Source organism: Solea solea, chromosome 16 (assembly GCF_958295425.1).
Source record: "Solea solea chromosome 16, fSolSol10.1, whole genome shotgun sequence".
Classification (NCBI taxonomy): Eukaryota; Metazoa; Chordata; class Actinopteri; order Pleuronectiformes; family Soleidae; genus Solea; species Solea solea.
In genome coordinates, this window is record NC_081149.1 from 10,986,394 (window position 1) to 10,999,955 (window position 13,562).

The 13,562-nt window shown below is 41.0% G+C and overlaps 1 protein-coding gene across 4 annotated transcripts in view; it reads right to left on the reverse strand.

Annotated features, from left to right (window-relative positions):
- asic2 (acid-sensing (proton-gated) ion channel 2) overlaps positions 1-13,562 on the reverse strand; it is a 278,639-nt gene that overhangs the window by 58,573 nt on the left and 206,504 nt on the right. The gene's annotated exons all lie outside the window — the stretch shown is intronic.

Genomic DNA, 13,562 nt, shown 5'->3' on the forward strand with positions numbered 1-13,562 from the left:
ATTTGACTTTTGGAGCCTGCTGGGGGCTACACTCAGCCTTGGTGGAATTGCTGCCTAAAACGCTCAGTCTGGCCTTCACGTGATGGGAAAGCTGGACTTTGAAACCACACAGCATCTGGAGGCTGCTTCTCTGGTCGTGATGATTATTTTTGACCAACTGCCGTCATGTTTGTAAACGGTATTGTTTCAGCTTGGAGTGATGTATTAATACCTTCATTGGTGCGGTTGAGAAGTTTCACTGCTGCAGCTTTCAAAGCTGACCTTCTCATTACGGCACGGGAAAACATTTTAAAGGTCTCCACTGAAGTAACGCAACACACATTTCTTAGTTACACTGCATGTTTCATAGCAATTCTATTCATTTTAATTTGTTTACAGGAACAGAATCAATATCTTGTAATGTTATCGCTCCTTCCCAAAATACCAGATAACATCCACACAGGCTAATTTTACCATTTCCCTAATTGCTACCTTCGAGTCAGTGAGGTCATTAAGGAGCTAATTTTACCATTAAAATGGATTAGAAGACGTGCATACATGTGGGTGATTAAGGATCATCATTTCTTTGAGCCAGCGCTTGGAAATTCTGCCAGAGAGAGAAATGGAGGGAATTTAGAGGTGTGGAGAAGAGAAGCAGAGGGAAATATCCCGTCATGGATGAGGCCGTGTGAAATTTATTAAGCTTTAAGTAGGAGGGGGTTCTCTTCCTGTAAGTAGAGATTAAAGTGAAGTAAAAGAAGTTTTTTAAATATATGAGAAAACTGAGAAAGAGGGCGTTTCAGGATAACAAAACTAAAGTTGAATCTGAGTTTCCATACTGCAGACAGGGATAATGGAGAGAACACTGGGTGGGGAAATAAGTCCAGCAGCAGGGGATGGGATCTGGCTGGAGAAGGAACAGCAGGGTACGCAGGGTCTAATCTTTACTTTTCACAAGTTTCAGCACTACTTACCTAACCTCAGTGTTTTCAGGCGCAGGCGTGCTGAGACTACTTTTGTTAATTAAAGCAAAAAGTTAAATGTAGAGAGAGGAATTTTACCTTTCACATCAAGGCCATTCATGTGAAAACACAATCAAACACTTCATTTTAATTTAGCTGACATAACTACTTCTTAACACCACATTGTCACAATGTGTAAACACAAGTCTTTGGGCTTGAAATACGGGGGAACACAATAGTTAGTGTGTTTCCTAAAGAACTGCTCTAAAAAAAGGACTACGATATCCTGTCACAGCATTACATTGGCCTCATCATTTTCTATTTGCAGCATGGTGACAGGGAGGGAGGCACCGTCCCCTGTGAGCCCGACACATTTTAATGAAGTAAGGAGACAAAGCTCTGAGTCACTTTCTTGTGGCTGATGTGACAACTATGTCAGTCCTTAAATCAATTATCTCATGCAGTCAAGAGACGCTGCCCATTTCTGGTGCCAACTGAGTATAGGGTTAGGTTAAGTAGCAACATTAACTCCGCGTTAACGCTGTAGTCCAGGTACAACATTTACCAATCTGCTCAAAAGGGGACGTGATAATAGAAGTGCACCTGTCATTTTAAGCTTGTTTGTGCGCACAATAAATCAAATTATTCAGTTCATTTCTGTGTATAAACAAGCATCTAGAGAGTAATTGCTTTAAGTAACCTAAAAAAACAACCACCTGGGGTGCAGAAAGGATAAATGTTTCTAAAATTCTACAGCTGAGCATGCAGTTATTTAAAAAAGAAATGATCATAAGCATAAACATCAAAGCAGTGCCTGCCTTGCCCTTTTAGAAATGTCGAGAATTATTCAAAACAAAAGAATGTCTCCTGACGATCTGTTATTATTTACAAATGTGTACGATCTACAAGCAATCAAACACATATTATCATTGCTAGTTAGTAGAGAAATTGAAGAAGTCATCATAAAAAGCCTAAATTAGAGGACTCGTAGATTGTTAAACGTTGAGAAAGCTCACATGCAACTTGAAGATCTATTAATAATTTGTAGTATGCAGTGTTGTCCAGAGGTTCAGGAAGTTCAGAGAAGGTGTGGCACACTTGTTAACCATCACACTGCACACATACTACTGTCAGATGCCCTGTTTGACACAGTTGTCCATTTTAACTCCAGGCCTGTTGGATGTTTCACCTGAGTGTGTGATTTGCATAATCTCAGCCTGAAGTGTGACAATGATAAGCATTTAGGCTGAGGTTGTGAGTCAGCAGTTTTGTCCCAGAGGCATGCGGGATGTGTTCTGTTGGCACACATAAAAGCCCAGACAGGACCGATAATGGCTTAACAGGACTGCTGGGGGACAGTCTCTGCACACACACACACACTCATTTAAACAAGAGGTAATGCAAAAAAAATCTGAGCCAAAGTGTATAAAAAGTTAAGATTGCTTTGCCTAGTTTCAGAGTGCTGATTCGTCAGTCTGGGAGTATTCATGCTTATCAGTGCTGCCATTCATTCAGCCAGTCGGCATTTTGAAGACGCAAACAAGTCCCTTCAAAAGTAAGTGAGCTGCAAACTTTTAAAGAGATGAGATTGTAAAGCTAATAGCCTCAAGTCTCAAAGAGATGGATATGGATGAAGTCAGAAGTGGCCTAGATTCTTAAGACAATTTCTTTATCAAGTATCTCGTGTGTCAGATTATGTCCCGCTCTTCTTCTGCCTGATAAAAAGTGATAAAAGGCCGACTGAAGTCTTTCTCCCTCTGGCCTCAGAATGACTTCAGACAGCTTATCCTTCCCTGGCCTGTCCAGGAGCAGCAGCCACTGACCTCTGCTGTCAGCCAAGTGCTGTGCTGCCAACTGAGGTGATGGGTAATAAAGTCAGCAGAGTGTAGAGACTCCCATACATGCTGGAATGCACTAAGAATGACCAATGGCCACTAAACTCACAGTGTTAAAAACATCTCTTCTGACTCAGTCACCCCACAGGAAAATATGTCATGAGCCACCTTATCAAATTTGACGCATTGAAAAAGTTGAAAAATGTGTGAAATGAGGTTTCAAATCATGTAAAATTCTGCTGACCACACTCATTCTGGTCTACACATGCTTGCAGGAACCAAAGTCTGTTTCTCTGTGTTTGTACAGAATATAAACGTAAACACATGGGTATTAAACCTCCTGTTCAACAAACACGTGGAGATACAGTAGTAACGTTAACCTGCTTTGGTCGCACCATGTACGTGAGTCCATGTCTGCTGCAGACGTTCTGTCCTCTCCTCCTAATGCACTACCACACACTCCTACTGGTCTAGTCCCTGAAGTGGGGACCAGAGTCTGAGAACGTCACTGTTCATAAGTGTTGGCACAGAATTTAATGGTCCAGTATTGAACCACACATTTTCATCATTTTAAAATGCTTACCATCATAAATTGTGATATGCTGTATGTGTATGTGTCAACTGATGATGATTGTGTATGGGTAGCTACAGATGAATTGCCCTTCTTGGACCAATAAATGTTTCTGAATCTGAATCTAACTACACCTTGAACAGATGACCGGAGGTAAAGTGTTCTGAGTCTTCAAGGAAAGGAAGGAATGAAAGGAAATCATCTTTATTGTCATTACACTACTGGTACTGCACAACGAGGTCGATGGAGGGTTAATCACAGCCGCTGCGACTGAGCGCGCCACCTGATCGAATGTGTCTAACATGCTCTGATGGTGGGAGGAAACCCACGCAGACATGGGGTGAACATGCAAACTCCACACAGAAAGGTCCCAGAACAGGAATCAAACCCAACACCTTCTGGCTGTGCGGCAACAGTGCTAACCACTTCTAACCACTGTGCCTGAAGCTGAAATTGTGATTGTTTTTTGGGGGCATTTCCTGGTGTTTTCAGCTTTACTGTACGCACCTGTCTCACTCTACAGTATATACAGTGGCTGTTTGTCTCCATCACTAATGACATAGAATGAGTCAGTATGTGTAGAGTATGGGAATATCGCTGCATGACACCAACACAAAACCCTTCGACAGTGAGAGTAAGAGAGACACACACAGAGAGAAAGAGCGGGAGAGAGAATGTCACACAGATAGAGTCGTGGGGAGCTTATAATCTTAATTAGCATTGTGGGAACTCATTTCACAGTGGCTTAAATGCAATGGAAATGTGTTTGTATTTCAAAATGTATGCACTACAGCTTTAAGTCTGCTTGTCAAAAATATAAATGTGCCTCCTTTGATTTGCAACTGACAAGGCATATCAACATTTCAGCCATGAAGCAGTACGCCACACAGACCCACAGAGTGAGTCTTCAAGCCTGAAGCATGAAAAAATAATTTGTCCAAGTTCCAAACTGCCTCAAGAAGTAATGTCAGCACAGAAACTGCTCATTGGGAGGCTCACAACATGGGTCAATATGGCAGCCACAGAGGCCGAGGATCACCATGGGCAATGCCAAGTGTGTCTACTGCAGTGTTTTCTAAGTTTATGAGCTAAAATAATACGTGGCTGCCCGGTGGACACATCTGAGTTCGGTAAATTCAAGGATACACTTTGGTGGCAGAGGAATAAAGGTATTGTACTGTTTTCCATGATTTCTGTTTGTCATGGTCCTGTGGCTGAATGGAAGCAAATCCTTGCAGTGTGGTCTCAACATCCTGTTTACAAGCCTTTCAGGAGAAGAGTCTTCAGTCAAAATGTCCCCATACTGTGGGCATACAGCTGGCAAACAACTGAATACTCATATAACCCTTATGGAAAATGCATTTCTGTATTTTATTCTAGTTATAAGTCAGTATACAGTAGCATATACTGTAGAGACTTGCTTCAAAAACAGAGCTGCACTAGATGAGGAGAACAATAAGTTGCCACTGAAAGAAATAACGTAGTCCTCTGAGATAAAGTATTATTCAAATTACAAAGACAGGTCTATTAATGAGTATTTTTATGCTGTGTCCTCAATGAATATTATTCACAAATACAGTACACATGATGTACACCTTCCTTGAGAATACTGCTGCATGTGGATACATGTTGGTGCCGACTGTAAACACACAGCACATCAGTGTATGAAGCCAGCAAGGTCTTTGATGTTTCTGCCGCAGTGGATCTCAATGTGACCTCAATCCAAATCTCAATGTAACTGAGCGGAATACTGGAGCGTTCATTATCCTCCAGCCTCGCTCCTTCCATCTATCCACAACTACTCACAGAAGCCAAGTGTTAAGTGAGAGCGGCATGAAACGTTATCATCTGCAATCACACACATGCCTTCACACACACACACACACGCACGCACGCCGATTTTTAAAAGTTAAGATGCACCCAAGAGTCTTCAAAGTGAGCCCATGGCTCAGCGTCTAGCCAGGAGTTATTTTTCATACCATTCTGTTTTCTTCACATGAAAAGCTTTCAATCCGATGACAAGTCGTGTCAAGGCAGTTCCAACTCTGTAGCCTCTCAAGTCTTTTAGTCAAAAGACCTCATTCTCACTCATTCTCCTCCATTTGCAATCCTTTATTATACAGGCAGGCTACGCTCTGAAACCATGACAGCTGCAAAAAAAGGAGGAGAAAAAAGAAAGACTGTCTCTTGCAGATTTGTAGCTGCAGAGCTCATGATAAGACAAAGTGGGCCATGATTTATTTCATATTTGGTAGCTGTCATCGCTGTCTTTGACATGCACATTCTACCTTTCCCATAACCAGATTTAACGTTAAGAAGATTCGCACTACAACAGCTGCACACTGCACTGGCTGAGGGTGTCTCATCCACCCAATGACGGATTGACCAATCATTTTAACAAACATCTGCTTCGATCTGCTTGAATAAGCTAAACATTTTCGCTACAGTGTATGAATAAATAAAGCATCAGAAAAACAGATTGAGTAGAGAGGGGGGCGGGAGCGAGACAGCGAGTGAGGGAGAGAGATAATAATGATGAGCCTTGGGACTTTGTACTATTTTAAGTTTTCCTTAAAGTGAAATGACAAGTTCAGCTGACATAAAGCGAGATCATTCACAGTTATATTCACTGGTCTGCTGGACACTTGCAGGCGAGAAAAATGATGAGTTTTATTCTTGGAAAAGAAAAGAAAAGGTATACAGTACAAAACAGAGCTTTTCTTTGAAGGTAATTTGACATACAGTCGCACAGAGGGACAGCAGATGCTACATGGACAAATTCATATAGTTTTAAATGTGTCGAGCAACAGAAATGGACAAAAAAACATGTTGTTGACACTGTCAAATTTTGTGATTGTTGATCTTGTAATTGGTCCTCAGTGAAAGCAAATTATGAAATGTCTTCAACCTAGTTACATCAACCACTATCAAAAATGTTTGGTTACTACACAGGTGACTGAAACATTTTGGCAGAGCATCATTTGAAAATGTTGCATGACTATCAAAGTTTTGTTGAGCGAGAGCCATCAGAAGTGTAGAGTAATGTAGTATAAATTAGGCTTTAAAGTTTAAGGCTTTCTACCAGATTTCAGACCCAATAAGCTGCAGGAATTTTACCTTATTCAGCCACAAGAGCATTAGGGTTGTCTAATAAAACCTGGCTCAGACATCAGGGCTCTGCAGGCCAGTCATGTTCCTCCACCCAATTGTTTTTTTTCTAATTTAATTAGGGCTTTTGTTAAAAACCATTAAACCAGACTCAAAGTAAACAAAAGTTTGTAGTCAGCCCCATACTTCTGGCCATATAGTGTAGAACAACAACTGCAGGATGGACGGATCTCTGAATCACTGGCCTCATTTCTCCAGTGAATGTATCATTTTATGAAAAGTGTTCTGACAAGATCGTCACATGTTCTGGATTCACAAACCATACACTGCTAAGAGGCACCCTAAGCTTTCAATTTATACACACTCACAATTCTACCAGCAGCAGCAGCAGCAGCATCAGCGGTGGCAGCAGCGGCAGCAGCAGCGGCAACAGACCCAGCAATCATGTTTTGCCTCACCAGGGAGGTACGAGCTGATTGCTGACAGACTGTGAATGACAAACAGCTGAGAAAACAACATCATCACAAGTAAAACGGAAGCAGAACTGAAACAGATGCTTCATCGCCAAAAAACTGAGGATTTGGCAGAACTGTTTGGTCAAAAAGACAGGGTCGATGTTGGTCGGAAAGAAAGAAAGAAAGAAAGAAAGAAAGAAAGAAAGAAAGAAAGAAAGAAAGAAAGAAAGGCTAATAGTGAGTGACTTTTCCGGTTGTTTACTCATATCTCTGTGAGCAGGGAAGAGTGACAATGATAACGCACACAACTGTAACTCACAGTGGGAGCCGAGAGAAAAAGCCTGTGATTGAAGATCGGGGAGCTAAACACACCTCACCCCATCCGGTTTTTTCCAAGAAACTGCTTGACCTGTTTTCAGAACCAGACAAAGGGGAATTTACTCTTACTCTACTTCTGAGAGACTAGAAGAGTTGCTGCTGACATTAGGTAAATGTTGAATAAGTCATTTGCATTTCAGTTTTTTTCTCTTGATATCAGTAAAATCAAATGCAAAGATAAACTGACAGATTCACCTCACACTGGGACACCCAGTAATGATGCTACATCTATGGTGCATCAATGGCAAATTGTGAATCTTTTGCATAAACGGCGTCTAAGTGTTGGTGTTGCTAGGAAACACACTGCCAACTTCCCTATTTTCAAGTCCATATTCAGCCAGCAGCCAACTGTGATGTAAGCTGTATATTTGATAATGTGTTTTATTACTCCACATTGGGAGGGTCCATGATGCCGATTTCTGCCACTTTTTGATGACAGCTTTACAAATTCAGGGACAGAAAATGTGGCATAAGCACTTTCTGATGGAAAACATAACCTATCAACTGCATCGTGAGAGGAAAATTAGACCTGATCACATTCAACAGCAAAAGTCAGTATAAATATAGAGACTACAGGGACTTTTAGTGACTTAGAATGATGAATATGAAACTCAAAAGCATACAGAAAGAAAAAGGCAAACTCATTTTAATGTCGCATAAACAAACTCTATGCCTATACTTAAACAGCCAGTTGCAGAATGGAACTAATAAACCCCGCCGTCTATGGAGCGTGTTTCTGGGCCTCTTGGTAAAACGCTGATAAATCACCGCCAACACGACAGCATGAGTAATAAACTCATCAGCAACTGCCTCTTATTTATGGGGAGGGGTCTTATTTCCCATCCCATAATTAAAATGTCTCAAGGTGTGTATGTGTGTGTGTGTGTGTGTGTGTGTGTGTGTACTGTGCAGTGAGCTGCACAGTGTCAGTAAACATTTACAGCCCTGTCGAAGGCAAAGGTCCGTCCATGGCAACTGAAATGGCTGCTCTCTGAAATCCCGTCTTAGTGAGTGATGTGTGGTACAGTGAGTCCACATGGATCGAACACACAGGAAATTAATGAGTCTGTGTTCTTTTTTTCTTTTTCTTTTTTTTTTACAACGCAACGTCAAAACCAACAGCTTCGTAGATCCTGCGGCGTATGTCAGTTGATCCTGTGTGAGTGTGAGTCAAGTCAAAGATGGGGGGTGCGGTTTGTGCTGCAGTGGACAAGCTGAGCAGAGATAAGTGAATCACAAGAGTGTTGCTGAGCTCTGGCCTGTGGCCTGAGAGGCAGACAGTCATCTCTGTGTGCAGCCTCCGCAGGCAAGGACTATTTGTCCAGCCACACACAACGTGGAGCCTTCGGCTGCCTCATTGGAGCACTGTCCCTTTAGTGGATCTTCCTGACAAGTGAGGCTTATCTCCAAGTCAAGACAAATGATCAGCCCTTTTAAAAAAAAAAAAAAACAAACAAAAAAAAAACTAAGCAGCTTCTCTAGCTTAAAATCTGGTGAAACGATGAGACGTTGAGATAAACAGATTTAAATAAACCACATCTAAGTAGCTAAGTTAGCTAAATTAATTGGTGGCATGTTCTGGTTGAGATATGGAACTGACTGAGTGACAGAGCGACTCTGAGGAGCAGAGATGAAAACATCCATCAGCAGGGGAAATTGCTTTGGGAGGGGTTTCTAGAATGGACATTGCTGCCGGCTGTGAACTCTAACACAGCTGCTGGCTCCAAAACTATGCCATCATGAGCTTCAGACTAGAGATGAATTCACAAGTCACCGATGATTTTCATTCATCGCGAGTTCACGGCGCCAAACATCCTTCATATTTTCATACTTTTTCACCCTGCTCAACTCGCCGTCCTCTCCTGGCCTGTGTTAGAACTTGTGTAACCATCTGTGATCAAGGTCTTTCTAGGGATGGATATCTTTAAAATAAATAAAAATAAATAAATCAAATAAAAAAGCCCCCTTTTAAACGCAGTAAAGAATCGATTTAAATTTCTCATTCTGAACATGTGGCTTCATAGAGTTTATCAGCATGCCCCACTTCACAAATCAATTTAAATATGCCTGCATTTTTATCTTAATTCTTTTGAGTGAAAAAAATGGTGCACAGTGAGTGAGTGAGTGGTTGAACAAAAGATGGAGGGATAGTTGTGTTAGCGTTGTGTTATGAAGAATAAAAGGGTGTGAGCGTGTGCACGTGTGTGTGCTACAGGCAGAAAGTGTGAGTTAGCCCCACCCCCCCGCACCGACAGACACACATCTCACCTCAGGATAGGGAATGGACAAATAGACTTACCGCTAACAGGAAACTGCTGTTTATTTGTGAAGTATTTGTGATCAGTTCATACTTTTGGCTACAGTGGCTCTGACTTACCACTTGGCTGAACTCGAGCATTACAAGCACTGCTGAGACAAAGGAGATAAAGGTCAATGGTCTGCAGGTCATGAGTGGGTGGCTGGTCAGGGCAGGAAGGTGCACAGCAAGAGACACAATCATATTTCATAAAGTATCACCTGCAGATTTAGGAGACTCAGAAACAGATGATCAAAATGTTTTTTTAGCCTCAGTGGATTTTAATTTATAGCAGTACATTATACATTATAGCAGTATGATCTTAAAGTCTTAAGGGATTTTTCCATATAATCTGAGAAAATCCTGAAATAATAAACAACACAGACAACCACAACAGAGATAACATGCCTGATTTAGCACAGCTGAGTGAAAATAATAGCAGCATTAAAGTGATGAAAATGCTGTCAATTTTTGAAAATGAGCTTTAGATATAAGTAAAAGAATTTCTCAGCTGCACAGACCCCGTTAAAAACTACTGAACTTATCGGGTGACAAAATAAATCATACATAGCACCTTGTTTCCAAGCACCAGCACTTAAGAGAGGAGAACATGCACCATTGTTATGAAAAAAGTATGACAAACGGGTGCCTAAGATGAATTAAAAGAGAACAAGTTAATTTTTTTTTTTATATTTAAATGCAAAGGCGCTGGTTCCTGGCCTTGGGATTGGGATTTTGCACATGTCAGATGTGTTTACAGCAAAAAAGACAAAAGCCTCTCTCTCTCTCCCTCTCTCCCTCTCTCCCTCTCGAGATGTCTCCGTCTTTGCATTTGCCCTGGATGCAAACCACAGAAACACTTTATTTAAAAATCCAGAAGATGGAGGAAGGAAGGAAATAAAGCAGCAGGCGCCTGCTGTGAGGCTGCAGGTACTGCTGCAGCTAAACCAGCTCCTCTGACGGACAGAGACTCATGTCGTTTAACCCTTAGAACACATAACATTTAGGCTACTTTTTTCCATTACTATGTTAAAACGTATATACAGAGGCTATAAGAATGTGCAATATGCTTTTTTTCCAGCACAACGTACAGGCGTTTTTTTTTCTCATTTTCCTCAACCATATAAACACACCTTCACAATCACTTCAATCGGATGGAATTTGTGAAATTCTGAAAGTTCAAAGTTTGCTTTGTTGGTTTTTATGAACAACAAATAAAATAAAAGTGTGACTTCTGTACAATCATCGCTACTATCTTTTGTGTTTGTTTTTAAATATGATATAAAATAAATCAGAACTTTGACTCAACAACACATAAGCAGACACTCCCCTCAGGATGTCCATATAAGGAGCTGTGTATTATTTCTGCAGCAATTTACCAAGGGTGTACCTGCAGCACAGCACTAAGGGTTCATAACAGTGCGTTTGCATTTATATTCTGAAAAACACTGACAAACAGTGTCGTTCCGACTTTGGTCCCCATTAAACTTTTTTAATCATTCAGATTTGCCACAGTTGTTAGTAACACACCAGGTAATCAGTTAAGTGTTCGCTGGGAGAAAATAAAACCCAGCAGGACAGAGAAAAGGCAGCGATGTCTGAGTCACAAACTTGTCTCCTTTAATCACTGTCGATTGCTAAGAAAACCTAATAAGCCCCATGCAGCTCAATTATTGCAACACATGGATAAATGCCATTACCATTAGTGGATTTAAAAACAGAAGCCGGCAGCTTGTCGTCATTGTGTTCCCATGTCATTCTGCACACATCCTGCTGAATCTCCAAATCAAAAACTGGTGTGCGCGCTGACCCTCAGGAGCTTTTTTTAAATTTATGTTCCCCAAGGCACTGCCAGTTATGATACACATGTTATTACGATGCTTCAAACAGACAACGATTATAGAGGCCGTTTAACAAATGCTACTCTGTGTGGTCCAGGGTATATTTATTCTCTGGCGAGATTTATGCATCCAATTTTAATGCTTTTAAACAAGATTTATGTTTTCTGCTGTGTTCAAGCCAATTTGAATGTTTAGAGAATTAGATGTGTGTTTGGAGAAGGTGGTGGTTGAACAGGACGTCTGCTGCTGGATGGGTGCTCACCTTGCAGGATCACATACTGAGAATGGATCATAAAGGGTAAACATAACGGCTGCGATTCCTCAGCTGAATAAAATGACTTATCTGGGCAATTCGGTGGCGTACTGCTTCATGAAGATGAGTTTGGAATCCTGCATCTGGAAAAGTGGATATAAGTTACAGCCGTAATCAACCTGGAGAGGAGTTGTTTACTGTGATGAATGTCCTCACACATGCCACAGAGTCAGTATGACTTTCATGTGTCTTGCTAATGAGCGTGGTGATACAAGAAAGCAGGCCTTCCGCAAGAGTTATGAGGCTAAATCTCTAAACTCATCTTTACTAATGGAAAGAAAAAAAAAACACCTCACTTTCCAAAAATGATTAGCATCGTACGCATGTCAGTACTAAGAATAATGGCAGCAGATACAGATACAGCAATCACTGCAATCTATTTCTTTCTCAGGCCCTTTCTCTAATCAAATTGTATAAACTCATCATTTAAGGCACCGCAGTTTTTGAAATCAGAGCGGCAGCGTCACACCCTTCTGCTGCTGCAACACGTTTGTTACACCGAAGCTCGTGATAACATAAGATTAAATGTTTAATTACAGATATGAGGGGGTGGTGGGGGTGTATTCATTACCAAGTCCTTGCCTTGCATCAACTTCTTGTGTGCCGCTGCGTCAACGACAGATGAGCGTATTCACTGTACACATGAATGTTCAAAGCCTCACAAGGGCAAGGCATTAATCTTTTTAAATACTTGGTCACATTTTTCACTTCACTTTACTTAATTTAATTTATTAAAAAAAAAAGAAAAAAAAACTGTGATAAATGTGCATTTGTGCAAAAAGCCACCTCTCTCTTTCTCTCTCTCTCATACGTATGGGACTGCACAGAACACAGCACACAGGCAACAAACAGAAACATCAGTCACTGTAATGGGATATGAACGAGAAGAAAGAAATGTGGAGAGCGTATCGTTTATAGAAAATACTAATGACTTAATCAACAATAACTTAGTATTTGTTGGTCCTATTTCTATATTTATCAATCTTAATATAGAAAAGGACATGATATCTATTAACTTTGCTTCTTTAACCAATACTAGTCCGTTGCCAAGTTACAGAAGAAGAAGCAGCATCAAACAAAACTCACACATTTTTTAAATAAAACAACAATTTTTCTTATTTTTCTTTGTTTAGCTGCTGGTTTTCTGGTCGCTGCTCATTGTGACATGTTCTAGTGAGACAATTGGCAGTGGATGTCACCACCACTGTCCAGGGTGAGTCAGTGGAGATGGTGAAGGAGCATTGATACATTTCACTGAGGAAATATCGCCAGTGCCAGTACCGACTCAGGAAGACATTCTCACCACTTTCTACCACTGCTTCATTGAGAGTGTGCTCACCTTCTCCTTTACCTGCTGGTTTAACTCCATAATTAAGACCTGCTCTAAAATGATTGGACATCCTGTCAGAGCTTTGTCTGCCCTCTGTGAACAACATGCAATCAAAACTGCCAACCAGATCCTCCCAGACCCATTCTGTGTTTGAGTGGCTCCCATCAGGACGCAGACTGCACTGTCCAGCATGTGAACTCTGACCCTTCCCTACGCCAGTGTGTGCGTTGACAGGTCTACCCAGCTTCAACTTGAGCTGTCAAACTTAACTCACTGCACAAGAAATACAGAGAGACCTACTTTGTTTTGCTCTGAGACCTAAACTATGGAAGGATCAACAAGTGCACTGGAAAAACATTTGTATATTGGGGATGTAATTTTTGTGAAAAACTTGGAAAGGATTTTGGATCATTATTCAGCTACACTCTTCCAGAGAAATAATTCCAATTTGAATGGAGCTAAAACTCTTGAGTGACATTAATGATCCTCATACT